We start from the raw sequence: 26,079 nt of genomic DNA, 5'->3' as shown, positions 1-26,079 counted from the left end.
GCTTGGCATCTAGCTAGAAATGCCTACCACTGAGCTTAGCAGCCTGAGTTTTCGTTATATTCAGTGGTGATTCAGACAGCAGCATAATGAGAACTATTCAACCCAACCCTAAAGTGGACAGTGCCATTTCCTTACCTGTAGCACACCACCAACAGCATCAGCTAGTTCAAGAACAGCTCTTAAGACCCCATTGACAGCACTGTAGCCACTGCAACAGACATATAGACCCACAGCACATACGGAAGTATTTACATCTAGGGGTCTGAATCTAGAGCTGAATCCCACCTTGGACTGGCACTCCTCTTGTCAGGTTTCTATTTTTTCAGATACTGTGATGCCAAAGTTAGCTGCCTGAGTCTTGTCCTGGGTGCTTGCAGTCTGTGTGACTTTTTGTCCCCTGGTTTTGCTTTATTAACAGCATTTTTTTACAATGTTTCCTGAACGAATTGGCCTAGGGAGGCTCAGCTGCTTACTCAAGGTCACCAGCACAGAAACAGATTCTGAATCTCCTGCATCTTCTGTCCCCAAATCACTAGGCAAAGCTCCTTCTCCTGGGGAAGAGATGTTTTCCATCAGAACTAGCTTATTTTACAGAGAAGCCTCCTCTGAAATCTCTCTCTGGTTGTCTACAGAGGCTGGTTTTCTCCATCTGAAAATCACTCAGCTCAACTCTGACACTGCCGCCTGCTCAGGGAGGTCATGCCATATTGCATCTTGCTTATCTTTCAACTTTGATGCTTTCTCTTTCTTTAGTACTACAAGTAGTTGGTTACAACTCCTTAGGAGGTCACAGATATGCTATATTCCCCTAGAAATACTTAAACTAATAAGCCATTTCCTAGATACCTGGACTTTAGGTAATATATAGGTTCAGACAGTACTTATGAGGAAATTTCCAGTTTTTGTTTTGCTTCATAACCATTATGAAGGTCAGCCTTTGTTCGCCCTTGTTACAAATTAAATTTCCTGATAAATGTCAAAATTGCAGCATACACAAATGTCTGTTGATTTGTTTCATCAGTTTGGAGCTCCAGAGATACATCCTACACGGAAAGGGTATTAAGGGAGTATGAATAGTGTTGACAGATGTGAGAGACTGGTTCCCCACACTCCAGCATAGCTGTGGTGGTAAGAGCTGTACATGCCATGAGTCAGAGCATCCCTGAAGTGCTAAACAGGCAAGCAAGACAAAAGACGAGAAAGGAAACGTCCACAGAGGCACTTGGCCAAAGTTATAGGATAGGTCAAGGGGAGAATGAAACACGGATCACAAATCTCTCAGCTTGTATTAAGTGTTCTTGCCACAAGGTGAAGTATGAAAAGGACTTGTTCATCTACCTTTACTATTTCAGTGCCTATGACTAGATGAGATTCTCCTACTCTTTGTCCAGACTAATTATACAGTTTTAAAGTTCCTGAGGTTTCTTTTGAACTTTCAGAAGTCAGAATGAGATGCAAAACAAAATGAACCAGGAGAAGGAAAAACCATTTGCTTTACCCTTACTGCAGAGATGTTCACAGGAAACATGTGTCACCCGCTGATTTTCCCCAGGGAAGGCTACATCATAGTTTTGCACTGTGTTCTTAAATAAAAATGAACCTGCAGCCTACACACTCTGGTTTTCTCCCTCCCACCCCTGAAATGCTTGTAAAACCCTAAAGTGTGTAGTTTTTGCTTTTTTAAAATGCTTACCTGGGATATGATTTCAAGTCTGAGCTGTGCTTTGCCTGATCTGGAACTCACTTTGCCAAAAGGATGCAAACAAGAACTTATAAGTGCTGACAGTTCTCCAAAGCCACTTCCACAAATCCTTCTCCAGGGACAGATAAATAATGAAACAACTCAATGGGAAATAACGCTGAAGCATCTCAGCCCACAGAACCACAGGATATGCACCAGACACACATGGGTGAAGGCAGAAACACTGAGAACATATAGTAACACAGATAGGACTTTGGGAATCCTCATGCTTGTCTAGGCTAACTGAAGCGTAAATCTGGAATAAATGGAGCAACAGTGATGGAAACTGTCACAACAGATTGAGAACTAGACTCAGAGCTCCTACCATCTACCTACATGATAGGAAAAATCTTTGTCATCTCTGTATCAAGGCACATTTCTTGATATTTCTCTTTCAAATGCCTACTCTGCCTGTTTTAGCAGTGCTGAAATGCAAAATACTCATATTTTCCACAGCTGACTCTCATTCTGTTAATTCAGTTATGCAAGACTTGACCCAAATGATTCCTCTCTCTTGATTTTTTTTTACTGCTTTGCTGATATTTGTAGGCAGTCTTTATGTCCGAGGCTGTCAGTGAACTGAGTTTGATCAGGCAAATTTTTACTCCCAAGACTGTGCTGCTGAATTAGAATGGTAGAGTGTGCTCTCAGCTAAGTGCATTAAGTAAAACAGCATAACAGCATGCAGCATTTTAGATTTGTAGCCTACAATTTCCCCTCCTGCCCAGAACTTATCAGGGAGATCTATTAACATCCTGCAAGCACAGGATTTTTCCATTCAGTTACCATTTCCTTTCCTATTCATTACTAACATGCTATTAACCATTTCAACCACTGCTGAGCATTGAGCTGATGTTTTCAGAGAACTATCTAAAATGGTTTGAAGACTGCCTTCATGACTGTTAAGTATTTTCTTAAATATCTTCATAACTACTATAAGAATAATTTTTTCCTTATTTAGTAGATAGTTTGGGCCCCTGCATTATAGAGGACCATAAACGGCCATGGACCCAGATATAATCTCTGGGACTTCTCAGACACATTAGGGTCTCCAAGACTGATTATTTAATGCTTGTGATTGACAGGATTGACTGCAGTTTTCCCTAAGCAAAAGACAACTGGAAGACCTTCAGTCTTGTGCTGCAGTCATTAAGTTGCTCATCCTCCTCTTCTCCCCATCCAAGAGTTGTCTGTTGACTGCACTCTTATCTTCTTAGCCAGGAACATGGCTCTGATTTGAGACAATGTCGTCAGTGGCCCAATTTTCTATCACTGGCTTGAGATGTCACACATCCCTCTTAGTTATCCAGTACCATTTTTTTTTCTCTCAGAATGGCTATGGAGCAAACTGTAGGTTTCTTTCTAACCTGATACCTGTTGTCCTTTGGGAGTTTTTCTGATTTTTATGCAAGACTGCAGTGTCCCGCTCAGATCCACTTTTAACAACAGGAAGTGGGAGAGGGTCTTAAACCTCTTAAAACCAGCTTAAAAGGGAAACGCTTTTCATATAGCAGCTCTTCAGTTTTCATATGGCTCTTGCTCATTGTGCTTTGATCCTATTGATGCTGAATGTTCTCTTGCTATACCTCAGTGTGATATAATGGAAGGCACGCCATGTGGTAGTCTGCAGAAAAGTCGATTAAACTAGCAGACATAAAACTGCAAACAGCTTTTACGCGTCACTAATGGACTGGGACCGCTTGGCTTTTATGATAGCTCAGAAAACCTTACACACCTGAGGTGCTGTAAAAATGAGTAACAGTTAAAAACAGGAAGAAATGTAAAGGACAAGGTGCAAAGCTAGATGGCTTTTGGCATATAGCTGTTCAACAATGTCAGACCATGGTCTGTTTACTGGTACAAACAAAATGAGCTCTCCTTCTCATGGGATAATTGCCTTTATCCCAAATGTACCCTGGAAACCCAGTGATCAAAAATTTTACTGTTAACGGAGTCCCTTTCCATCTGCTAAAAAGAGGGAATGGTTTTGGTCAACAGGGACATTTAAATTGTAGGTTCAATGTTTGGCTAACTAAGGATGTGATTTGGCACCTTCCTCCAAGTAAGCAGAAATTCTGGTCATTAAATAGTTCTCCACATCATGTTTAGTTCCGGCTAGTACTGTCTTTTGCTTTCAGACCCTCAAGGTTTTTGCCTCATCACCTTGTTGCCACATGTAAGATCTGCATGGTGCTGTTGTCCTTCTTAGGGTCCAGGACTCAGAAGGACAAAAGTTCTGCAAAATCCTTTTCTCCTATCCTCAACTGGCGTACGCATGGACTAACTCTCCAAGGTGAGCTTAACAAAGCAGTATCAGAGAAATGACAAATTGCTATAAATAATGCTGAATACTGCAAATCATATGCCTGAAAAATCTCTTGATCATTAAACAATAGAAGATGCCTTCTGTAAAATAAATAAACCATGAAAGGAGAAGGCAAATCTGCAATTTAAGATTAATATGGTCTGAACAGTTCAGGAAGATGTTGGCCAAACGTTAAGATATTCGGTGTGTCACAAACATTTGAAAGATCCTGTCCCCAAAGCAAAGCTGAAGTAAGGTCTGACACCTGACTCATACCAACAGGGAAGACAGAGAAATCTCCAATGCTGGCTCAACTAGGCAGCAGACAGCAGGGTTTTTTATGGCAAAATCTTTTGACTATCATAAATTTTCATGCTCTGTACCTGGATACCATGGTGAATGGCGATAGATTAGATCCATTTGTCATTTCTCCCTGAGTCATTGCATTAAAGGAACGTGACACTTAGCAATCTAGTCATGAAAAAATAAAAACTCTGTGATGTCTTATTAATATTCCTGCACATAGTTGGGGGAAAAAGTTAACTTGCAGATAGTACAGCTCAATTAAGTGGAAAACACACACCCAAAAGAAAACCCAACCGTAATTACATAGCCTTGACCTAAAATGAATCAGGTTTGATATTAAATGGTTGGGCACCAAAATATATATTCTATTATTTTTTATCTTGCTGTGGTAATTAATGTAAGAAATGTTTCATGCCAAGTTAGCTTTGCCTATAGTGTCCTCAGATTAAAGAAAAATGGAAATACCATCTCTATCAGAGTTGTTGCACAGTGTTCTCATCCCCTAAAGGAAACCTAAGCTTTGCTGACTAAGAAGACTTCAGCTTTTGATCATGAGTTATTGGATATTGACCCATCATTCAGTCAGGGCTGCAGACTGACTGTCCTGAACTGAAAGGGCTGGAATCAGATCACATCCATGGGGAACAGCTCTCCCAGCAAAATTTCCTTCCCATCTAAATCAAGCCTACAAATAGCAACTCACGTTTGTCAGACATTCATCAAATGTGACATGCTTCATGGAGCCAGGCCACAAAAACACAGGAACCTGTCATAATAACTTCATGCAAGACAGCAGACAGTCCTGATGCTGTATGACATGCCAGGTAGCAGATTATTGTGCTTCCCAAACAGGTGAATCTAAAACTCAATCTTGTAGAAGGAGAAATTGTCACTCATAAATTGAAAAAAAAGACTATTTGATCCAATTAAAATGTACATTGATTACTGTCAGGCTGTAGAAATGCTGACACACAGGGATTGATCCTGCTTGGGGATGTCGCATTAAGCAGCAAGCCCAAAAACTAGAAGTTATTGGTCTTTCCAAACCCACAAGGAGTAATTGCTAAACCCAGGCAAAAAAGTTCTCCAAAGTTAGATATCTCAGCCTATCACTTAGAAGCTCTACTGGTTTGGGCAATGATGATCACTATTTTTGTTATTTTTCAGTACAGCATGCTACAATTTAGATACTTCAGTACACTATCAGCCTAACTGATGATCCTTGTACAGTAAAGAGCAGTCTGCAAGAGCAGTCTGCAAGACTTGGGGCTACAGAAGGACCTCCTCCGTAAAAACACAGCAGACAAGATGTGATGAGCAGGGGTAGTCAGTGTCTATCCAAGACCAGCTTGCCTCAAGACTACAGCAGGACTGCAGGTCTTGAGAAGTAGCTGAAATCAACAGTGAAAGAAAAGTAAAATAAGACAGAATGTTTCAAAAAAAAAGGTGCTTTCAATAAAACTGCCTCCTTTTGAAAACTAGGGAATAGCTTTGGAGAAAACTATTTTCCCCCTAATTATTTTTTCCCTTTTTAAGTGGACATTTTCTCCCTCCAAGATTTTTTTATATCCTTCTCTTTTTAACTGTCCCATTTTTCCATAGAAGAGAGAAGAAATAAAATTAGGAAAATGAAGTTACAGCTGAACACTTTTAATAAAACTTCCATTAACAAAAATCTCAAATGAACAAAAAATAGTCTGATTTGGAAACTCAGAAATTTTAATGAAAATAAAATATTTTCTTTCTTGAGTAGATTTACTGGAAAACTCCCATATCCATTAACGTGTTCATTCATTTTCTTGTCCTAAAAGAAAAGAAAGATGAATGGTCTTAGTTGGATGTTGGCTGTTTTTTTAAAGCTTGTTTTCCTATATGCCCACGTGCCAACTTGATTATGTGTTGGGAGGAAAAGCCAAATAAGCATCTAAGTGTAGATAAGTCCAAAGTGTCTGTGCTGCTGAGGTAAAAATACAATAGATGAGGTCTCCCAGTGAGTGGTTCAGGTGCCCGGTTGAGTCTGGTAGTGTCACATATGTGGATGTTTCAGTGCCAAAGACAGTATAAAATGATACCTGCATTTAGGTACCTGAATGGCCCTGTTGGATACTACTCAGACTGTATCCCCTTAAGTAAAATTACATTGATTTTCCTTGTATCAGTTCATTCACCTTCACAAAAAGAATATTAATATCTCTTGTGCATCACTTGGAAAATTCTATTTAATCCATTGACAAAATTATAGACACAAAATATTAAAACACATTGACCTATCTATCTAATGTATTGATATATTTTAGATCAGTAGATGAAGCTATATACCAGGAAAATATTCCAATTGACTGGCCAGAAGGAAAGTAAAACTCAGCCTTCCCCTGGAAGAAATCATGACTGCTCAACTGTGTCTTATATTCTTTAGCACAATGGATAACTGCTATAGTAGGTAATAGTTTATAGTTGATTTTTCAGGTAAAACAATAGATGTCAGTAGTTTGCTGATAGAAATTTTTGCCCTTTTGATGGTCAGGTTGAAAATTACCGAGACAGACATTTCACTGACAATCTGCAACAGTACTATATGGCTAGAGACAGGTAACAGTGCCGTCCAGTTTATGTACACCTAGCAGTCTGTGAGCTAGAACTTACAAACCTTACAAAACTGCAAGTCACCTTGGAAAAAACTCCACGTAGAACTTCGCACAGGCACATTCTTCTTAATACAAGACATAAAAGACCTTCTATACTGTGACAAAAAATTAGTAAAAAACCCGCTGGATTATTGACAATTTGCAGCTGGAATGAGGTGCTTTATGATTAATGCCCTGTGAGGAGGGTGCTGTAAACAAAACATTACTTTGTATTGCAAATAAATGGGACTGCTAAGTACTGTGCAAATCCCCCCAGGTACCAACCGTCCCTAGCTCTGACAAAAATGCATTTGCAGAGCACTTAGTGTCAAGAAATCCCGTCTCTTGGTGCCAAAGGGTTAAGAGTCTCTCCAAATCAGAGGATAAACTCATTAAAATGGGCCATTACTGGAGGAAGAAGAAGCCCCAAGACTCCTTCCCCATTTCTTTGCTGGGTTAGCAGGAGGAACCAAAGAGCATAATACAAGTTTGAGTGCACATAAAACAATAGTAAGCTCTATGAGGAGTGAGGATTCCAAAGTAAATAGAATACTGAAAGTCAGCAGAGGCAAAAGTTAACTTAATATAAAATACTTGACCCTCAGGTAAGGCATTAAGATGCTGTTTTGGCAGCCAGAACTGATAGCAGACTTGCTGAAAGGGTATTGGCTTCAGAAAGAAGACAAATACAATCCTAATCCCTTTTTCCTGCCACATGCTGGAGATGAGTGAAACCCAAGGGGGAAATTCTTATTACAGCAAATAGGTGCAAGTCCAGAGGAAAAATTAAGTCAACTTGACAATTTACAAATTTCCTTTCAAGCATGAAAGGTGGATGAAAACAGAAGGTTATTTTTAAATCCAAACCACAGTATTTTGTATCTGTTAATATCACTGCCAAAGAATAAGGGACACAGGAAAAGAGTTCATAATGAACCCAAGCTTCATCTCACTGGAACGAAGCCAGGACAAAATAACTTTTGTCAGACAAGCAATATTAGAAAATCTAATACAAGGAAGAGACATTTTTCCTTCTTCCCATCAGGGGCAGTGAGACCTGGCAGTTTATCCACAGCTTTCTGGGTGCAGATGCAAACCAAGGTAAAATCTGCTTCTCCCTGACTTTTCCGGGGTAAGGAATACACAGCACAGTGCTCCTCAGAAAAAAAGGACATTCCTTTGCTGTTTGCTTAATGCCCCTCCTGATTTTTTCCCTTGCAGACAAAAGAGGATTAGGTATAATCAAAGTTTGCCATCAGCATACCTGCACTATTCCGCAAATGAAAGACCTTGAGCTTTGTGGAAAATACCCATACTGTTAGGTGGGCATCTGCCTAACTCTCGTGGACCTTTAACTTGTTTTGAAATGCTCAGGCATACCAGGACCTAGCAGTATTAAATCTTGCTTTGTAGGTGGAAAAATTGCTATCCATGCTGTATTACAGTGAAATGATTGTACAGATCAAATTATATCCTTTCCACTACATAGAGCTAGATACTCTCTGATCCTGAATGTTGGTCTCAAGTACTCCTATCTCCCCTCTGACACCCAGCAAGCTGCACTTCCACTGTTCATTTGGGGGTGGGAAATACCCCCCTTTCCAAATGCATCGTGGTTTAGGTTTACATCAACACAGGCATGATAGTGTCAGTGAGGATTATACCCAGGGCCAAAATAGCTAGTTTGGGGATGAAATGCAAACTTCTGAAATAATATCCTTTCTCAATGTTCAAACAAGTGGTTGCTTGATTTTTTTTCCCCTCATTGTAGAGCCAGATGCCTCTTCCTGCTAAGTGAGGAAATCAAAGCAGACCACTCTACTCAAGGGGCTGCATGAGCTCTAGGCACATATTGTTGCCACAAAAGTATGCTCTACAGTGAGAAAAGATCTGATGCTGAGGAGCAGAGAAATGCCGGAGGAAAAGAAACTGCATCTCAGGGACTGGAGGAAGGAGTTTTGCCCTTCCTTTGTAGACTGTAGAGGAGCTGAAGTCAGGTGGCAGATAAGGTGAGAGAATTGGTTTGGAAATCTGCTTTGTTGCTTCTTGCAGAGGTCACCCAGGTGGAGAAACATGCCCACTCCTAAGGGCAGTCTGTGAACTTAAGGCTGAAGCTGTGGAGAGTTTTGCAGAGATGATTGCCTGGAGGAGAGAACATCAATTAAAATTCTGAAATGGAAAACATCACGGAGGCTCATAAACAGACAACGTTTAAATGCCTCCATCAGCAGATATGCTGGATTATCATTTGCTACCTCAGATAGCAAAAGGATGGCCAGCCAATAAATACAATAAAAATATCATGCCCAACCACAACAAAATGTTACTGGAAATTTCCACCGCAAGAGAGGAGTCCATCTGGTGGTATATTTTAATGATTTTCCTCAATATGACTTACAGTTGACTTACAGCTGAATATAATACATATGTAGCTTAGCTAGCATGATGGAGTCCAGTGTTATATAGATAAAGTTAATTACATAATTGCGCTGTAATGCTATTAATGTACAGAAAGCAGTTGCAGGATTGGGGCCTAAACTGTTACCTCATGCAAACTTTCCCCAAATCCCAAATTATTCTATTTGAAATACTGCTTTTCTTTGACAGTATCTAATTAGAGAATTGCTTGGTGGAGAGATCTATATGAGTGTCTATATGACTATATAAATATTCATATAAATAAACATATAAATATCTACAGATGAATATATAAATATCTTTACATAGAGAGATTTGAATAAACATTAAAATACATCTTGGTTGCAGCAATGTCAACAAAATTTTAACTAGGATGCAGAACAAAATTCCAATTGGTTTGGTTTTTAAGATTTGTCAGCACAGATTCATCCACTCTAATTTTATATATTTAGTTAATAGCTGTAAATTAGGACTTGGTCACCCTTGAATTTCTCTATAGTTAAGAGAGAGAAAGAGAGGAATATACTCTTTGAGAAGGTGACTCTTTGGGGAAGAACCACCCTCTGGGGGGTGCCTATTTAATCCCCTGCCTAAGCAGCCTATGTAGGGTTACTTCTTGTTTAGCACACTGGCTAAAAAGCTGGAAGTTGAATGTGGTCCCTGGTTCCAAATTCCTCGATCAGCCAAATAAAACAATTCCTCTCCTTATATGGTGCAGATTAGTAGAAAGGTGTTTGAAGCCAGTGAACTTAGTCTGATTTGCACAGTGGTTAGCCTCATCTTAAGGCAGACATCCAAAGCTGCTGACATCAATTCTAGAGGTGTCAGGCTACCATGACTAGCCTCAGACATTAATGTTATAACTTTTTGACACCTGAAGTTATGTAGAATCATAGAATCATAGAATGGTTTGGGTTGGAAGGACCTTTAGAGGCCATCTACTCTAACACCCCTGCCATAAGCAGGGACATCTTCAACTCGATCAGGTTGCTCAGAGCCCTGTCCAGCCTGGCCTTGAATGCTTCCAGGGATGGGACATTAACCACCAATCTGGGCAACCTTGGCCAGTGCTTCACCACCCTCATAAAAAATGTCCTACTCATATCTAGTCTGAAACTATCCTCTTTTAGTTTAAAACCATTACGCCTTGTCCTATCACTACAGGCCCTGCTAAGAAGTTTGTCCCCACCTTTCTCATAAGTCCCCTTTAAGTACTGGAAGGCCGCAATAAGGTCGCCTCACACCCTTCTCTTCTCCAGGCTGAACAACCCCAACCCTCTCAGCCTGTCCTTGTGGGAGGGGTGCTTCAGCCCTTAGATAATTTTTGTGGCCTCCTCTGGGCCCGCTCCAACAGGTCCATGTCTTTCCTGAACTGAGGACTCCAGAGCTGGATACAGTACTCCAGGTGGGGAGAGATTACATGAGATGCTCCTCTCCCTCCTCTTTGCACTATATATATGTTTCCACTCATCTGGGTGGATCTCAGATTTCCTTGAAAAATCATCTATTAAAATTCAAGAACAGCTAGGATGAAACACAGTGTTTTTTATCAATTGCTAACAACACTGTATAGTTCAGGAGAGAAAATTACTTAAGCCTGAGCTAGACGCCTAGGCTCCATCACAGATAATAGGAAGAGGTAAACATCTTCAGAAGGCAATTAATCCGCAGGCTCAGTCTTGCTTTTGGTAAAATGGAAGTCATTTTGGAGTGGATATGAAATGTAGGACTGTCTTGCAACAGTGATAAACATAGGGAGAGGTGCTATGAGACAAGAAGAGTGAAGATAACAGTGCAGCTGCTAAACATCTGAGCTAGGAATGTACAGGCTAGAATTAATCTCATGCAACTTCATCCACTTAAAAGATCATCATCAGGTCCAAGTTAATTATCTAGGCTCCTTTCTAGTTGTTGGAGAAAGATGGAAAGACTTGAGGGTCTATCTACCTTGTATCCACTATTGGCAGGCTGAAACACCCATGGCTTTTGCCAGTGTGTGCCATCAACTTCAGTAAAAACCTTGATAACTAATTACCAGATGCCTTACTTTTAGTCAACTGAAGTGAGGTGAGAGGATTTCCATACCAGATATTTCCTATGGAGTAATCTTTGCTTAATTTAACTACTGAGTTGAGAATTGGCCACAGTCCCTTCAAAAATTCTTCTATTTTATAGGCTCAAGGAACGTAAGGCCTGGAAAAAGAGTATTAGCTCACCTAATCTAACCACTTCCATATCATCAGCTATTTACTGCCACACAATTATAACTGTACTAAACCCATGCACTTGGTTTTGCTTAAAAATCTGTATTTGACTATATTTACTTTTCAGTCTTGAACTGAAGGCATCAAAAGCAAGAGAATTCCCCTCATCTCTGTATTTTGTTCTAAGAGTTAATTCCCTTCTCCACTGCAAATCTGCACCTTTTTCCCCATTTGAATTTGCCTGGCTTCCAGCCACTGACTCTTGTTAAGACTTTATCTTCAAGATTCAAGATTCTTTTACAACCCAGCATATTTCCCTTAGGAGGCAACTTGCACATGGTCACAAAGGAAATATATAACAGAGCTAGGAACCAAACCTTAGACTTCGAAATCTCAGGATAATGCCCTGATCATCAGCTTATCCATGCTGTTGACAGCACTTTGGAGAATGGGGATGGATAATGGTTATTAATGCAGCATGCAGAAAGGGTTTACAGGTAAGACTGTGAGAAAGGACAGTGTTACCTCTGTCTTTTCCAGTCACGCACAGGCCACTGCGTTGCAGCCGGGGGACGACAGAAAAGACCTGGTTTTAAAGGACAGAAATTGCTCAGGAATTGCTCAGCTCTGTACGGCTCTGGCCCCTCACAAGGCAGACTGTTTCCTACATATCTGCTTCAACCTGTTGCTAATTAATAGCAAATGCTGCCTTGATTGTCCTCTGACTTTCATGGACCAGATGATGCTATCTGTAACATTGCAAGAACCAGGTGCCCATGAACCCAGCATCCCTCCTCCTCCTCCAGCTTCTGTTCCTGACACCCTGAGGTTATTGTGGCAAAGACCCATGAAAGCCCATGCAACTTTTATGGAAAGTGGCAAATTTCATTTATGAGACACCACCTTCCCCCTCCCTGGAACTTCACCTTGCTGTTATGAACTGAAGCTCTGCTCTCTGTCTGCTGCATCCCCACATAAAAAGAAAATTGTTTCTCATAAATTACTTCAGAAATGCACATTGCATGTTAATTGTAAAATAAACAGTTTAAATTCATTTCATTGAGCACAACATCAGAAAGAAAATGAGCCAACTGCAGTAGATTATTTTTGTTGGATAGGTTTCAATCATCTTTACTGGTGCCCTTCATTCTTCTCCTGATTACCATCACTAAAAACCCCCATAGCAAATTTCATCTGAGTATCTAAAAATAGAGATATTTATAACTTGGCTGTTTTTGTCTCACATCTCTCCTCCCCCTTTCCTCCTTGCATTTTTGATCAGACTTATTTCAGACCCTGGTTAAATATGTGAAACACCCACACAAGGACTATGTACGAGAGGGGAATCTGGGGGCTTCATGACCTTCCTTTCTATCTGTACTGTAGCTGGCTGAAGGAGTAGTCTCGGTCCATTCCCAGTTGCTCTGCCAGGGGTTGTCATCCCATGAGACTTACTCTCTCCACTGGTTATGCAAACACTGCCTACCATCATTCAGATTCAGCCAAGTTAGTAAACACTTCCTAATTAGAGCAGTTAAACTAACCTAGTTGGTTTTCTTTAAAGAGAGAGGGGAGCAGACAACACAGATACCTCATCCGGCAGGCCAGCAAGAGCCAGAGTGAAGAGATGGGGTTGAACAGGGAACAGCAACTTCTTCAGCTAGTGGCACTACGGCCACAGAGGTGTGTGATCAAGGTCTTCGTGCAAGTCCTCATTTGGAACAAAACTGGCATAGCTCTATTGACTTAACACTGACAAGGAGCCAGCTGATAAGGTGGATGCAAAAATAGCAAGTTTCACAAGTCTCAGAGATGGATGAATGTCACCTTTCTGAGTTTCTCTTTGATCTTTTGGTTGACATCCCAAAAATTAAACAATTCATACTGAAGCCAGGAGACTACACCTTGAGCCTACACGATCACTTTGTAGGATGTAAGTCATACCTTAAGGCACAAGATAACTTGAAACTTAGCCCAGGTTTGTTTAAAATTCAGCTCAGGTTCATAAAACTACAAACCTCAGTGAACCCTGTGAACTTGGCTCAATTTTAGGGTTTGAACAGTCCAGATCTAAACACATTTAAAATTTTTTTTTCTTTCAAAAAAGAGCCTGGGCAACAACTGAAAGCCTTGGGAAAAGTTTCTCTGCATAGGAAAATAGCTAATGCATCAAGTTATGGTTTCTTAATGGCATTCAATTAACACATCACCGTTGTTAGTTGATTAAAAATTAACTGTGAATACACATTTAACATTTAGTACTTACAAATGTTCCTTGATTTATTAAAATTGTCAGGAGTTAAGGAGTCTTGGGATAAGCAAGGAATATTTTCTTTGCCTATTTTGGTAACTCTGTAATGAAGCAAGCAGCTTTTAATAGAGAACTCAGACTTGTTGAAAACTTTTCTGTAAAGCACATTATAAATCATCCTTCACATATTAAATACTTACTTTGCTCAATCCATGTTGTTTGTGAAAGCAGGTATCAGCTAGCAGCAGTTGCACTAGACGAAACCCCCTTTTTCAGGAGTGCAGCTGAACTTCCACTTGTTTGTGTTTGCTAATAGGGAATCCTCCAAACAACACTCCCTTCTTTGGAACAACCTGATGCCTCATCCTGGGGCGGCATCAGCAGAATGCCACCATGGAGGTTTTCCACACTGACTTACTGGGTTGCAGTATGCCAGCAGATGCCACCACGGGCCTTTTGCTGCATGGCATCCCAGTGCCAGCGCTAAATCAACAGGGCACGTGACGACACCCCCAGCCTGTGGTCAGTGGCAAGCAGGAGGAAAGCCACGCTCAGGAGAAGCACAGCCACGTGCTGGACAGTGATGTGCATTCTCTGCACGGATGGTTTTTGAGAGACCGGCAATCCCACCCAACCTCAGATGTTACTTTCTGGACCACCTCTGGCAGACCTGTCAGTGCAGCCAGCCTGTATTCCCTATCATTTCACACCAGTGTAGTTCCTCCTCTTATGTGTGATCTTCCTAAATTTGGACAGGTTAGTGCTGATGCTGTATACAGAGCCGACTCTGACTGCACGTGCAGTTACTGCAATCACATGTTCAAATAGACATTTAAGCCTCTGAAGAAATATTTGTACTCTCAGATGTGGCTAATGTGTTTATTGAACCAGGTCCAGGCAATGACAGGCATGAGGACACTGCGGAAATAGAAACAGTCCAACCAAGAAGTAGCAATAGCAGTGCAAAGTGCTCACATTTCAGCTAAAGAAGTCGGGGGAAGATGACTTTCCTCCTACCTGAGCACTGACATTTCAGATCTGCCTGCTTTAGTCCCTGATTGTGCTTCTCTGATTAAGTGTGTGACATATGGATGCAGATCAGAAAAACAAGACCCCTACAACGTGAGCATTTGGTCATCCTGCTTGTGAGATGCTGACAAAAGTCTTTTAAACACAGAAGTTGGTTTCCAGCACTATAGTTTTCTGGCTTTGCCATCCCACATTGCTCTACCTTCAGTATAACACAGATACAGACAAGAAAATTTAAAAAAAAAAAAAAAAAAAAAAAAAAGAGAACCAAAAAACAAAGCTTGGAAGCACTTTATATCACGTCCCTCCCTGACTTGCTCCCAGGGAATGCAGCAGTGTTTTTCCCTAGTTCTGCACCTAATGAAATTCTTGTCGTGATGCAGGTATTAATCTGATTATTTATTATTTGCATTAGTATGATACCATCTGCCCTTCCCTCCCCTCTCCTCTCCTCTTCCCTGCATGATTAGGGATCTATTGTGTTGAGCAAGACTGGTACTGTGTTAAGAAAAGGTTGTTATCCCGGTTTCAAGGAAGGGAAGTGAGCTGGGGAGAATTTCATGATTTAGATGGAGTTTGCTGAAGCACAGTTGAAAGCATCTTATCCATTTCTGTGGGCTCTGGATCAGCCTCTAAGCATAAGCCTGCTCTGCATAAGACATCAATGTGAGATAGAGATTTAAATTGCCTCCAGAATAGCTGAGTGCCTGCACTGCAGTATTGCTGCCTGAAGAGATACTGGCTCTGGCTGCAGGAGCAGACTGGCCACCGTAGCTTGGTGCTGGTAAACTGAGGTCCTGCAGCCTCCTCATTCAGAGCTGGCTCAGTGTACAGCGCTCCAGGGTATATCGACCAAATATGACCACATATGCCCAGGATAACCTTCCTCAATTCACCCAGGAAGCAGTAAAATGAGAAGATAATGCTTCCATTCATAAACCCTACTTTACCACTGTCCAGTCTTAAAGTACATCTGCCACGCTGATAAAACAGGGTTCAGGATGAATCCCAAATCAAGGTATAGCTTCCGATTTTGCCTTTTCTCAAGTCTTCTGCCATGTTTCGTGTGTCTTTATTAATTTCTAAAGGTCCAGTTTGTCCAGTAATTATGTGACAAACCATTCCCTAGAAAAAGGATAAGCACCGCTTTATGATACCAACGGTATAACGCCTGAACGCTCTGGCAGAAACGTTCTTTAGTTCTCATTTTTAAAATGAAGAACTTTCTATCTAGAAGTTCTCAGATAAGTTTTTTAAGATATCTAGACACTTGAAGATACTAATTAGTGGTAACTTGGAGTTAAGGAAAGATGCTTATGTCCTGTTGCAGTTACGGGAATTAAATATGTAAAAACTTTTGAAAATCTTCCTTGGTATCTGCCGATCTTTCGTCTAAGCATCCTTGAAAACCTGAATCTTGTGTACGCTTAAAAATGAGATACCATTGTGCATGTCTGACACTCTTAACTGTGGGAGTACTTCGCTAGCATTACTTACAGCCTACGATGCCCCAAGAGAAAGCTAGCACTAATGTCTCCTGTTGCCAGGCAGGGATGTTGACTTATGGTTAAAAGTCCATAAGCTGATGACCAGACTGACGGAGCCTCTCCAGGTACACCCTACTCTGTTTACTAGACTGGTCTCATCTCACCATCTTCCTACATGAACCACATTTTTGCTGTTACCGGCATTTACTGCTTAAGTCTGAGCCTGACATTCTTCAAGAAAATGAAGGGAACGGGCTTACTCACCCCAATGCTCTTCATGTAACAAGTATGACAGAGCTTATATGCCTCGGAGACAGAGAAGGATCTACCCAGGCAACAAAAAAAATCTCACAGAGAAGCAGGTATTTGTCAGGTTGTGAGATAAAAGGCTCATCTCCACACACAGAGAGGAGCACAGGGCATAACAACGGGGAGGGGGGAACCCGACTAACTTCAGGGGAGAAACATGCCCCTTGCCTCTCCCAGGGCTGCCCCTGGAGACCATCACCCCACCTCTCTGGAGCAGCTCAGGGGAGGGATCAAGGTGGTTTGGGAGAGCGAAACATGGGAAAAATGAGGGAAAAGGGGATAAAACAGCCAGCTGTGTGTAAATAGGATTGGCCAGTGCCCTTGTCTGGATCCGTGGGGAGATGTGCGCGTGCGCATGTGTGAAGGGTGCGTGCCAGGTGTCTGTCCCCCTGTACAGCCCTGGAGTGAGGCTGTGGCCTCAGAGCCTCCCACGTCCAGCTGCCAGCAGTGTGGGGGAGGCTGGGACCCACAGGCAGCTCCTGGGCAGACTGAGTGTCTGAGGCCAGCTACTGGGGGATCCGTATTTTACACGTAAGTGTATATTTTGCACTGACAGACTTTCCCCCTGATCAGCCAGAGAGGGGACACGATGAGGCTGTTGGTGCTGATTGTTTGTGCAAGTGCTCGTGTCTGTGATCCGTATGGATTTAAATACATCTATACATAAATATGTATGCTGTATATGTGTGTGTGTGTGTGTATGCCTGTTGGGAATACATGCTGAGTCTCTCTCCTGGTTGGACCTGCGACGTGGGTCTGCAGCAGCCTTGGCTCTGTTGGGCTGCCAAATTCAGTCTTTCCCTAACAATATTCTCAAGCCACTAAAAAATGCAGGAGTGCCATATGCTAACCTGTAACAAATTCAGTGATCTCGGTATTCAGAGTCAGACTGTAGAGGTTTGGAGAGGCTACTATATCATACCGCTCAGTTTGATAAGCTTCACCAGCCAGATCCGAGGAAGGGAACGAGAAAAGGAGGTACCTTTGGACAGGCGTGCCAGGCAGATGGACAGGGGAGCCTTTCTTTTCAGCTGAATGATCCCAAGCACAATTGCATGGAACAGTTTATGGTGCAAAAGGAAAGATAATAAGAATCTAATGTGGAGGAAATTTTCAGATAACAACTGTCTTCTCTCTCTCTAGAGGCTGATATTGCTTGGTACTTTCATTTTCTGATACTTTTTACATCCAAGCTGACTGTGATCTCTCTTGATGAAGGCACCGAGACAAATAGCAGTTGGGTGCCTAAATATCTCTGAATATCTCTGTGGACCTAGCTCTGACGACCCTGAGCACTCGAAATTCAAAATGGGGTTAGATTCCTCCAGCTGCAGAACAATAACTTTTATAGCCCTTTTCCCCAGACAGTCTCAAAGTCTAGAGTTTGAGACTATAATGAGAAGTTTAGAGCCATTGAAGTCTCTTATTTCATATTCACCTGAATGAGGACAGCCTGGAACCTGGCATATCTCACTTTCTGGTTAAATAGCTAGACCTGTTTTATCTATGAAAGGGGCCTTGACTGAAGTAAGGCCTTGTGCTGAACTTGAAGGCATCAGGGATGGTTCAAGTTGTACCTTTCAGATTCAGAGGCTTAACTTTACCTAATTCCTGGATCTCACCAATATTTAGGCAGGAGTTAGCCACCCAATACACTGTTTAAATTTAAGGATGCCCAGAGTATGTTTTCAGGATAAAAGTATGGACACCCAGAGGGTTTATAATTCCCATGGATTAAGCAGTTGAAAGGACATGTGGTTTGGATGACAATTTGAGACTGTTTGGCACCAAAGTCCTTCTTCAGGACTGGTCCTGAGATGCATCTGTAAGCAACAGAGCAGTGAGCTTTGCAGGCAGTTTGCAATTAGAAAAATATTTCATCTCACCTAGTTTTTCCCATTTCACCGGGTAGCACTGAACCTGGAGTCACATGGAGTCACCTGGGTTCCCTCAAGTGACGGGGTAAGCAGTAGGGACCCTTCTTCTGTAACCTAATGCTTCTTCCCTCTCTTTACCCGATAAGAAGGAACCTGGATGTTCAGCTTAGACTAAGATAAGGGAAGGCAGAAAAGTTGACTCTTGCCTCACACAATGCTCTTTCTTCCCAGAGCCCTGTCCTAACCTGCACTGAGTTTAAACCAGAGAAAACTTTGGGAACTGACCACTCATCGCAAAATCTTACTGTATAATTGGAAGATGTTCACTGGAGCAATATAGCTTGTTAATTACGGAGCATTAAACATACGAGGCCAGATTTTGACATCTTGACAATGATGGCAATCTTGTATACAAATAGTCCTGTTGCAATAAATTGGACCATTTGTGCAATGGGATCTACCCAAGGCTACGAGTGACTCAGTGTGAATCCAAATCTGACATCTAATATTTATAACAGGGGACTAGATGACTCAGGGCTTCGTAACAAAACACAGAGTTTTTCAGCCTCCGGCTACCTTCTTTAATCTCACCGCTGTCAGCCGTGACAAAAAGTCAGCACCACATGACAGCTGTTCAGAGACATCCTAATGAGCGGGTGATGTTGGAGGTCCTGGTGGACATCACCCGGGAAAGCGGCGCTAAGCCCGGGCCTCCGCGCTGGCAGCCGCAGCAGAGGCGCGGCGGCCTCCAGGTCAGTGTCGGAGCATGTCGGGTGGCATAAAGAAACTGGCACCGCCGCAACTCCTGCAGCATCTGCTCGAGGAGAAAGGCACGTCTCGGCTCTCCGGGAGCGGTGAGGACAGAACACCCCATCAGCATGCACAACCAAAAACAATCCCCCCCCGACAACTTTGGCTCACCAGTGAGGCCTAAACCATGTATTCTACAGGGAGCGCAGCAAACCCGGAGACCATAATTAAAATATGTTAATCTATACTGGGCACTTACCCATGGATAAACACTTCCATTTGGCACAATTTCCCGCAATATCCTTCTGAGATTTGAGACTGATCTCAGAACCCCAATCCTTTCCCTTTTAACATTTTGGTCTTACTTTTGTGCCAAAAAAATGAGAAAATAGAAAAAATAAAAAAGAAAGAAAAAAGAGAGAAAGAAAAAAAAAAAAGACACTTGTTTTCATCATAAGCTTTGTAATTCTAGTTCATTTTTACTGGGGGTGGGGGAATGCTGTAGCTAAGCTATGTGTTCATTACAGCCAGGGGGGAAAAATGAGGTTGGCTCCCAGTTTTGCTTATGTTGTTAAAAGAGCCTCTGAAGCTGCAGTTCTGGAACAGGTCTCCTCTTTCTTTGAAAGCATGCTGTTTGATAGACTGTCATTTGTCCCCTCCTTTCAGAAGAGCCAGCTGGCAGCTAAGTGCTAAAGCCAGTGACTTGCATGTGTTTTTCTGACATTTAACAAATGGGAACAGCTTGCAAATCTGCATTAACTCACTCTGTCTCACAAATAATCATCGGCTACGCGGTGTAGACATTCGGAACATTAGCGCAAACACAAAAGGGAGCAGGAGTCTGTGGGAAAAAACAGTCAGCAAATAAAAGATGTTTTATTAAGGGACAGATACAGCTTTTTGGTTCAGGTGGAGCGTTTGGATATAGATACTGAAGGTGGGGGGGCGGGTGGAGGTACGAGAACGCGTGGTGAAGGGAACTAATCCTCTCCCTCTAACCGCAGGGGAAGCTATCGGATTTGCACCTGAAATGAGAGCTTCTTTCACCTACCATTCACAAGTGTTTATCAGTGGAGCATTTTCATTTTGCAGCCACCACCTGAGATAGTCTGAGGAAAATACAGAAAGTGCACCCAATGCCAAGTTGTTTCCTCATCAGTGCTTCTGTGTGGGAGCTTATGGATGTCCCCGAGTTTTACTCTTTGTAAATTAACATAAGGGTCTGTTACTAGGATAATGAATACTATGGGATGGTTCAGGTAATAAAGGAGCACAGATAAAACCAACATATGATCAGTTCTAAAAATACAGCAAGCAAAACATTTACCTTCTAGGCTTAGGTCAGAGATTTGGACTTTTCACTTGAAAAATAAATGGATATTTAATTCCTTTAGCCTTTCTGAAAACTATAGCCACAGCTTTTAGGGAGTGAAAGAAAAATCCAGCTGTTAATTCACCTTAACTACTCTTTTCTTCCCCTTTCTGGGGACTAGGAAAGGCACAACCCCAGGTAACAGTGTGGACTTTTTCCTCTGCTCTAAAAAACTCCCCTTCCTTGGTAGGTTCACAATTTTGTAGGTTATATGGGGAAGTGAAGTACACGTAAAATGATGGGAAAGCCTCATGTACAGGCTGTATCTGTTTGGGGTGATCACCTTCCTTTGTAATAGCACCCAGGCCAGGACTCCAGCATTTCGATCAAAAGACCTCTCTTGCCGAAGCTAAGGACCAAGTCCTGTGCCTGGGAGCTGTCACAGACTCATGGCACCTGCAGGCGCATCTCCTGAGGCTGTGAATAGTGAGCTGCAGCAATAGACTTGGTCCCCCTCCTAGTACAGAAGAAAACCACCACAGCTGAGTGGATGCTGAAGCAGGATATGTGATTTCCGGGCAACACCTGATGGATTTGAGTGCCATTAAAAATTGTTTTTCTAAGTGGGCAGGTACGGTACTGATAGCTATGAAGGAAACATGCCTTGGCTGCCTCCGTGTAGCACACTAACATTTCAGAAAATATCATTCAGTGTGAATGCATTCGTATTTCTGAGATAATTTGACCAAGAGGAAATAAACTATATACTGTAACACTTTGCCCCTGAGTTATCCTGCCCCAAGCTAGCTGCAATTTAAAATATTGACTATATGCAAGTTTTTAACTAATGCCAAATAAGCCTAGGATCAAACCTTGTGCCAGCTTTTCCAATAGGCAGGATTCAGCAGCCCATAAGACTCCATGAGGACACAGCCCTTCAGGAATGTGCCTGGCCTGTAGGCAAAGCCTTAGTGTACTCATGAAATTGTAGACAGCTGTACTCTTCTACTAGGAGCAAAAGCAGCCCCATACTCTCCTGGGTGTGCCCTGTGCAGCTTAAGTGCTTCTTGGTGTGCAAAACCTGTCTCAGAGAGAGCAGCAGAGTCATAGGTGCTGGCTGGCTCTATTTCTCCTCACCTGAACATCTGCAGGCATGCTTTTTGGCTTTGGGGGGGTTAAAGACAGTATTCTAGGCAAAGCAGAGTTATTTTTTATACTCAGCTTTGTTCCCCCCACCCTTCTCCCACCAAATATTTAGCGTACTCGTAAAAATCATCTGGTCATTCAAATCAACTACAGGAAGTTCAAGACCACGGATGATAAATTATACGCACCATCTCTAATTACTCTGTCATCTGTTTTCCCGTAAGTAGCGGGCAATTTCAGTGAAGCCTTAAGTAGGGAACTCAAGTCACACTTCCTTATCACATGTGCACTGTAGTGTGTTTGCCTCTCTGAAATATAAGAGCTGCCATTTTTCCTGTAGCATCAACATTTCTTTTCACTACATCCCTCTACCTCCTTCTCTCTTTCCCTCTCTCTCTCACAGCACTTGGCAAGTTTCTCCCTGACAAAATGTCCATCTGTAAAAAATAAACAGAACAATAACACCTCATAGGCATGATGTAAGTGTTGCTTGGGTTTTATTTTTGTACGGATATTTATATATTTAATTAAATACAGTCCTGGCAGCTTTGTAATTGCTTAAGAGTATTCTAACAAAAGCCTAACTGCTGAAGTGGGCAGAATTGTATGTTCCTTCATTTTTCTTGCTCTCCTTTAACGTATTCTGTGCAGTGCAGCAATGAGTGTATGATTTACTATTGTCCTGGAACAATCTCTGCAAAACCTTACCTTTGATTCCCCTCACCACCTCTGACTGTTCATATGCACAGCTACACATTTTGTATCTGGAGTGGTCTCTGGGGAAGATCGTGGATCAGATTCATCCCTTGTATATCTTCCCTGAAGTCAGTGAAGTTTCATCATCACAGACGAGTTTGGCCCCTTCAAGCAAAGCTCTGCAGTGGTTACAAGAGGTATATGAAACAACCCAAAAGGTATTCCCATCCAGACTGCGAAGCAGCAGATCAGACAGACAGATGGAGCAACAGACAGACAGGAGCACAGAGGATTTGCTCTGAGAGGAAGGAACGGTAAACACTTTCATGGTTGAGCTAGGAGCAATGCAGTTCTAGAAAAAATTTTGGAAAAGAATTTCAGGGACTGGGAGGCAAGTTGCAACTAATGAAATACAAGTTGGAAGAAAGAGCAAAGTGTTTTCAAGCATGCTTACATCAGGTCCTATGCCTTAATTCCCTTGATGTTAAGGAACACATCTGGCCAACAGATACCAGTGTGCAACTTCTGAAGACGCTGTAGTGCATCTTTATGAAACACCACAGAACAAAATAAAGACTGCCCAGACGTTTACTTCTGAACAACTTTGCCTCTAGAAAAATCAGTAATTCCCAGCCAGCAGCTAGTCAAACTCAGGAACTAGAGGGCAAAACTCACATTCAAAGGTTTTGCACATGGACTCATTGCCAAAGCCAAGTCCTTTGGTGCAAACCCATTACACAAGAGGAAATCTCAGTGATGAGATCAATGCCACAGCTATTCCTGAAACTCTGTTTTTGTGAAAAAAGTTCCTGCTCACAGGGGCTGCCATGCAGCTAATGAATGGGCTTTGTCCTCAGGAAGAAATTGTCCTGTGCCCAAGGAGCTTTGGATCAGGCCCAAAACTGTTAGTTTTGTCACAGATAAGCAGAGAATGATGAAGAAGCAGACAGAGGCTCACCTTTTCCTAAAGAAAAGCTAGACCTTGGTAACAAAGCCATTCCCTACTAACTCTCTGGTTGTTATAACATAATAACATTTTTAGAAGCACCTTTCCAACCTTAATATCATTCATGGTTGTTTGTATAAAGATATAGCAGGATTTTTTGCTCTTTTTTTTTGTTGGATACTCAGAGATACCAAACAAATATTTGGAGGTTTTAGAACTCAATGGCACAGAATACCTCTGAGACAAATCATCTGAGATACTTTTAGAATAGATCTAGTGGCATTATATATTTTTTTTTTTAAAGAATAAGAATCAGACTAACCATTTCATGTACATTAAGCAACAGTATTGATCTGCACACCTTCAGGGACAGTTTATAGGCAGAAGAGGTCAGGAAGAAATGCTCCCCATTGCATAGCCAGGGGTTCGATGGGAGGAACTACAGGGAGGTATTTCTTATTCAGTCTCCTGGAAACTCTCACTGACCTCTCCAGTGCTCCTCCTTGCTGTAAAAATTTACATAGGGAATGAACACAAACCACACAAGCCTGGGATGTAATGGGAGAGGTCACCCAGCACAGAGTGAATAACAGTTTTGAGTCTTAATGCTTCAAAGTTGGACTGAAAGTCCAAAATCTGCAGCCAAGGTACATTGTCAAATTTCCAGGTGTCCACAGCAATATCATTCCTATAGATGGAAAATTATCCCCTAGTCACTTTTGGAAATAGATTTGCCTTTCCAGAAGCTACAGCTGGAAAAAAGGAAGCAGCTGCAATTGAGCTATCTTTCCTCTAGATCCTGCTCCCTATCTCTTCCAGCCTTTCCCCCAGAAAACATAAAAATTGCAAAAAGTCAAAAAGAAACACACAGACATTTATTAGTGTGTGGGCATGTGTTTGCATGCATGTGAGAGAGATGGGGAGAGGATTCCTGCCCCAGAAGTGTGATTAAATCCAAGGAAGGTTGATAAAGGATCTACTGTACTAGGATGTATTAAAAAAGAGAGTTATTGTATCTTCCAAACTGATCAAGGTGATAAAGTAACTGATCACACAGAAGAACTGCTGGAACTGCACCCAATTCTACTCTATGAGTAAACAGAGTCCTGTGGCTCATTCAAGGGGCCATAAATTTAAGCATAGTATTTCAGGTCTATATCTAAAGAGTGACAGAACCTCATATCTCCTGATTCATCCAGAAAGAATGCATCATCTTTTTGTACCAATCTAATCAGGAACACTTTTGCCATGTCCATTTTTCTTTTTAAGTCAAAAAAGGCACAGAAGAGATTTAGTCTTTTTTTTCTTTCTTTTCTTTTCTTATTTTTTTTCCTCCTCGATATGGGGAAAATAAAACCAACCTCGACTTCGCTAAGCCTCTGACACAGGTACCCTGACTATACCCTGTGCTTTAAGTACCATCTAGTGGTTAGAAATATATTTGCATTTCTGTTGGAGGATCTTTGGATTCGGGTTTCTGCATCTTTTAGAGATGAACTAATCTCCTAATTTTCTGAAATGAAATAAAAAGAAACATTCTTCCAGTTATTACTCTTCCCCTCTTTTTAAAGAAAATAAAATCTTCATGTCTTTTTACCAACCTTGCCTCAGTTCAAATGGGAGCACTGCAATATATAGCAACTTCAGAGAGAAAAGGGCTCAAGAAAAATGTAGCTGTGGCTTTTTTTCTTTTACAGATAGAAAATAAATGTCAATGCATGATCCTTCATTTCCTTAAATTAAAAAAATCAATTCAGTAAGAGCTCAACACATACGTCTATGAATATGCATTTGAGAATTGGTCTTCAATTTGAACCATTTATTACTTTTGAAAGTATTGCTCCATCTATCTGTCTGTCTTAAATTAATATCTCTCTTTGTGTGTTCCCCTTTCCATATTGTCTGCCATCTGTTATATGATCGCTGAGAGATAATGCCTGGTTCTCTTGTTTGATGAGTTATCTTGCTTTCTGTTTCAGTGGACATTGGTTACATGTACCACAATGTTCCTCTCCTGATACCAGCAAAGTTACTCCATAAACAGGTAAAGGTGACCTCCTCCTTTCCACCAAATCTGTGTGATTCTTTCCTAGAATAAGGGTCCAAATGTTAGTTATGTAAGTCACAGCCAGTCACCTTAAAACAATCATTTGGGAGAAATTTGATTTTGTACCGTCCCAAATCAAGCATTTATGATAGATTAAGTGAAAATGTTGCTTAAGACACTTGTCTTCTCCCCTGATTACAGAGGGACCTCATCAGTGCAGGTCAGGTGAGGCCTCTGGACCATGATTGTGTTCCTTGCCATCAACCTCCAGCATTGGCTGAGCTCCCCCAGGCATGAAAGAGCCTTCAGGAGACCTGCCCTCTCCCTGACCAGCAGCCCAGGGCCAGAGGGTACTACCAGCAGCTCAGACAGCCTGAGGTCAGACAGCCTGAGTTGAGTCCTTGCGTGCCTAGGCTCTCCTTATGTGCAGGGGAGACCTGCCAGCGCATCCCATGGAGCCAGGGGACAATGCTGCTCACCCAACAGCAGGCATCAGGACTGCTCCAATAGCTCCCTAGGAGCCACCAAGGGAGGCTGACTAGCTCCTTACCAGCTACAAGGACAGCTTAAACACCAGCCTGGGCATAAACATCCCTAGGTGTCTAAATTCAAGTGTTTTACTTATGCACAC

This window comes from Phalacrocorax carbo, chromosome Z, assembly GCF_963921805.1.
Source record: "Phalacrocorax carbo chromosome Z, bPhaCar2.1, whole genome shotgun sequence".
NCBI lineage: Eukaryota > Metazoa > Chordata > Aves > Suliformes > Phalacrocoracidae > Phalacrocorax > Phalacrocorax carbo.
Note: the sequence above shows the minus strand (reverse complement) of the source record.